The following is a 5,544-nucleotide window of genomic DNA, read 5'->3' as shown; positions in this document are numbered from 1 at the left end:
GCCGCCGACGCCGCTGTTCATTGGCCCAGGATTCCGACGCATGCCGCGTCCCGCTTGCGGCCCCGCCCCCTATTCGGCCGTCCCTCAGCCCGCGTTCCTCCCCAGCCATTGGCTCTACTGGTTCCCGGGGGCGAGAGCGGTCGGCTGAACCACCGCCAGCTTCGGCGCCGCCATTGGCTAAATTGCTCCCACGCCCGAGCTCTGATTGGACAATGTGAACGCCAGGCCCCGCCTCTCGCATCCGAGTTCCGTTAGCAGGTTCGGTTGCTCCCGAATCCTCTTCGCCCGGGGGCGGGTCCGGCGGGATGGCGCTTTTGCCGGCTCTTCTCCCTGCACGCAGCAACTACTGACCCGCGGGGAGGAGCGGGGAGGACACCAGCGGCTCTTCCTTTTTTTTTTTTTTTTTTTTTTTAAAAAGAGCTGTACTTTCTTCTGATTGGCTGACAGGCCCTACTCTCCCCGCCCCTCCGGTCTCTTGTTTCTGTCGCGAGACGCAGCGCGATGACGTAGGCGCCCCGACATTCCGTGTCCAAGATGGCCGCAGTCGGCAAGGAGAGACGTCGCTAAGGGGCTTGCCTCAGGCGAGGGGTGAGTGACCAACGGACAGCGGGCAGCGCCACCCACCTCCCACGGACTTGGAGGTCGGAGTAGGGTATGACCAACTGTCGCCATCCTCTGGCGGAGTCTCTCTTCCTGAATTCCGCCTCCCTCTACTACCCCCCGGTGCGGATTGAAGTTAGCGGGAGACATGGGGTGCGGGGCGGGCTTCAAGAGAGGGTCTGAGGCGCAGGGACGGGGCAGGGAGCGCAGCCGGACACTGGAGTCAGTAACGTCCCTCACCGCGCGGGGCAATCAGAGTTCCGGCACTTTCTAGCAACTGAAGAGAAGGGGCAGGGGGCTTAGGCGCGCACACTCTTAGCCGCACAGCTGCCGACTATCCATTTCTTTGCATTTGTTCCGACGTGGTTTTATCTTGGATAGGCCTGAGACTTTGGGGATTGTTCCGTTGTCTGGGGTACTCCAGCTTTGGAGTTTGAAGAGCTCTGTAACAAGGGTGGACTAAGAATGAGGAAAAAGCACTTCCGTGATTAGATTTCGTTCTTGCCGCGATATCGTCTTTGCCAGCAGTCCTAGGATGTTTGGTTTGGTTTAGCTTGGTTCCGTTTGATACTAGAGGAATCCTCGTTAGAAAGTTGAGGAGTAAGTTTAGAGGTTATCTAAGCGCTCTTAGACTACTATTTGCACAAAGTAAGATCGGTAACCCTTCCTAAATTTGGATTGCCAGTTAAACAGAGCTTTTGCTAAGTCATCTGGCGTTCGGAACGACTTCTAAGAGCAGTTACTTGAGGATGGCCTTTTATGATTGTAAGACAAAGTTGGCAATGTTTGTGTCCCTCTGTATAAATCGCTCTTTAGAGATACCTAACGCAGTGCCTTGCCACTGTTGGCGCCTGTTAAAGGTTTGTGTGAATGATGTTGCTAGAAAGAAAGCTCCATGATGAAAGGAGTTCTTTCTTTCTTTCTTTTTTTGATTGGGCTTTAAGTGAAAGTTTACAGAGCAAATTAGTTTTTCGTTAAACAATTAATATACGAATTGTTTCGTGACATTGGTTGCCAACCCTGCGATGTGTGAACATTTTCCTCTTCTCCACCCCTTGTTCCCTGTTTCCCTTCGCCCAGTTTTCCTGCCCCTTCCTGCCTTCTCGTCTTTGCTTTTGGGTTGGTGTGCCCATTTAGTCTCGTATACGTGACTCAACTGCGAAGCGTGTTTTTCATGTGTGTCATTGTGTGCCCTATAGACCTGTCTAACCTTTGGCTGAAGGTTGAACCTTGGGAGTGACTTCAGTACTGAGTTAAAAGGGTATCTGGGGGCCATACCCTTGGGGCTTCTCCAGTCTCTGTCAGCAAGTCTGGAGGAATTTTTTCTTATTCAGCCTTGCATCCTCAGCACCAAGTAGAGCGCCTGACTTAACAGTAAGCTCTCGTTACGGCTGAATGAGTGAATGGATGGATGATGGCAATAATGGTGTTATTGGTAGACATTTTGCTTAAAAAATGTGTGTGTACTTAGGATGCTTGCCTGTTAAATAACCTTGACTATAAATGTAATGATTATCCAGGATTGTTTTCTTCAGAGGGGCTATTAGTATCTAATTTTAGGTTTGTTTTTTTTTTTCCTTTTGTCTAGTTTTGATTATATTGTGATGCATAATTCAGACACGTTAGTTGATTCTTGTATAGATCGTGTTTAACATTTGTTCCGTTTTGAAAATGTAGTTTGCACCACAAGCAATAAAAAACCATTTTAATTACTAACGAAGTTGTTAAATTTTAAATGCCATTTCTAAAACTGAGTATCATTTTGAAAAAATGGTCATCGTTTTAACCTATAAGATGAGCTAGCTCATTTCAGTAAATTGTGTTTGAGAGCAGTGAGTTCACCAAGTGTCCAGAAGGAAGAAAGATGTTTTCTGCTGTTTTCTCTAAAAGCGGGATAGGACAAACAAAATTAAGAGGAGATCATAAGAGAATGTCTAATTGGATTAAATCCAACTCACAAGTACCAGAGTACTTGCAAATACTATTGTAAAATCATTATTCATAGCTTTTGAGAAGTCTAAAAGTGTTGTTAAGGATAGAAGACTGGAGACTGGCCGATGTCTCAATTTTCACAGAGAGCAATTAAATGATTTTAGATGCTAGAATTTATTAATAATTTGTTTTAGAATCTTGTTAGGAGAGTAAAGAAAGAGTCTGTGAGTACTTGGAAAAGGAGAGCTGGTTCCCTGAAACCAGCAGAGCTTCAATAAGAAAAAAAGTGACACAAATCATATTTCCTTTTGTGATGAGTTCACTAGACTGATGGTAGGTAGGGGATTGCTGGACATGAGTCCGTTTAGGTTTCCTTCGAACACTGAGCATAACTTCTCTTCTTATCCTAGTAGGCAAAAGAGTAAATGTATATTGGATAAGGTCTAGTTGGGTGGATTTATGTCCATTCAAATTACCAAACCTAAACTGATGGTTAATAGGTTGATATCAGCCTGGAGGGAGGTCTTTAGAGATATGCTACAGGGCTCTGGACTTTCTCTTTTAAAAAAAAAAAAAAAAAAAAACCTATTGCCATCGAGTCAATTCCAACTCATAGCAACTCTATAGGACAGAGTAGAACTGCATCATAGGGTTTCCAAGGAGTGCCTGGTGGATTTAAACTGCCAGCCCTTTGGTTAGCAGCCTTAGCACTTAACCACTACGCCACAGGGTATCCAGTCTTGCCCTTAGGGCCCATCAACTTTCCTTAGCACTTTTTATTACCAACTTTAAGAATGTAAGAGGCATGCTTTTCAAATTCATAAATGCACTCAGAATGTGTAATGATGGTTAGCTAGTATGTTAGGTGACACTCAGGATTCAAAGAGTTCTTAGAGGCTAAAATAATAGGCCAGAACTGACAAGATATAAATTTTCAGGAGTGGTTAAATTTACAAAATCTCGTTTGTATGTGTTTGAGATGAGGAAGATCTGACTTGACAAAAATGGTTCTAAGATGTAATGTTCCACTTATAGAAGTAAAGTTGTGTCCAAATTGACAAAGTGTGGCTCTTAGTAACTGTTGTTGTCAGGTGCCCTCGAGTCGGTTCTCAGCGACCCTATGTACGAGAAAACATTGCCTGGTCCTGCGCCTTCCTCTTAGTGACTAGCTGCGTGAATTAGGCCAGTTGCTCCAGGTCTCTTTGGCCCTGTTTTCTCAGTGATAAACTTTAAGGATAAGAATACATAGCTTGCAAGGATCCTGCCACTCAGTGGACACACAATGGATTGGTAGTCTCCCTCTTCCCATGTACTGCAAAGATCTTATGCAAGAGTATTGTTTTCCCTTTTGATTGCTAATGTTTAAGAAGGACCTGAAAACCATGTTTAAGAAAATAGGGCTGTTTGTTTACCCTGGAGAAGACAAGGGAATGTAAAAATAGTCTTCACATGTTTGAAGGGCAGTCAGTAGATAAGGGAAATGTATTTTCTGAAGCTCTCAAGGCTTCAGGAGCTGGAACCAATGGTGGGAGTTACAGAGGGTTGTTGGAAGGTAGACTTCATTCATTCACTGTTCTGTGCCATTTATGTACCAGATCTAGGTGACGAGCAGAACAGATGACAAATGAGCTGCACAGATAAAAATCAATATAACGTTAATATAAGAATTAATGGGAACATCAGTTATTAATACCCAGCAATGCCATAGGCTATTTTATAAACTAGTAAGGCCGCATTAATGAAAGTGGAAGGAGCCCTGGTAGCGCAGTGGTGATGCACTCAGCTGCTAACTGAAGGGTGGGTGGTTGAAGCCCACCAACCACTCCACAGGAGAGATCTGGCAATCTCCTTCCGTAAAGACTACAGCCTAGGGAAACGTAAGGAGCAGTTCTACTCTGTCCTATTGGGTCGCTGTGAGTCACAATCAACTCAACAGCAACGGGTTAGTGAAAGTGGCCAAATGAAGGTTAGCGAGTGACCAAATGTTGTTAAGACGGCGTTTCTGTACTGAGTGAGAGAACTGAGTAATATTTAAGAGGCTACTGTTATTTCCAGCTGTAAGAGCTGATAGTTTTAAGTGTTGAAAGGGCATTTAATCTTTCATCATGTAAAATAATATATCTAAAGCACATTCCTGAAAGATGTTACTAAAATGCCTTGACGTGCTGGTTGTTTATGGAGGGATATTCGTTTTATAGAGTTCATAAACCTCTCAGTCAGTCTTAGAGTAATAGGAGCTGCTGATGAGAAATTTTGTAATTTAGGGTCTTGTGAAAAAATAATTAAGTGATAGGGAACACAACTAAGACAAGAACTTTTTCAGCGAGGTGAATGATGTAGAGAACTGTTTCTGTTCTGTTTATGTACATTTATTTTCACTGTATTTCACGTATTCTTTGTTCCGCCCCAGAGTCTAAAGTTACCTACATTAGATTATTAGCATAGGGTTTGGCTAATGATAGCAACATAAAACAGGCTTGAATATGGACTGAGATTCTTTTCCACGCCTGTGCGTTTCTACTGCGTTGTTCTTTATCTTCCTCAAATTTTCCCTTCCCCTCTGTCTGAGGGAAAGTAAGTTTAACCTTCTTACTCTGCTTTTTATTGCCCCTTAGCCGGTTCACCCCTCTCCATGACTGCTGTGCCCGCCTCTAGTGACTCCTTTCCTTCTGGTTTCAGACGGCCTCATTCTCCTTTATGCTGCAAAACAAGACACAGAACAACAGCGACAGCCTGCCCTGCTCTTCCACCTGTCACTTCGTTTGAGCAGCAGTTGCCTAACAAGAATATCCTATTGCATAGCCCGTTCATTCCTTAACTCCTCCTTGTCTTCCTTCTGCCCCCTGCACTTCCAAAAATGTTCTTTTATTTATGTGTGTGTGTGTGTAAAAACAGCTTGGGGGTGGTGTCTGACCTCTAACTTTATAAGGGAGAAGGAAAATCAAAATGAACAGCCCAAGGCTGATTCCTGTGAGGTGGAGGCCGTCTTTACCAATTCTGACACCAGCAGCG

The sequence above is a fragment of the Trichechus manatus genome, unplaced genomic scaffold (genome assembly GCF_000243295.1).
Source record: "Trichechus manatus latirostris isolate Lorelei unplaced genomic scaffold, TriManLat1.0 scaffold00045, whole genome shotgun sequence".
Classification (NCBI taxonomy): Eukaryota; Metazoa; Chordata; class Mammalia; order Sirenia; family Trichechidae; genus Trichechus; species Trichechus manatus.
Note: the sequence above shows the minus strand (reverse complement) of the source record.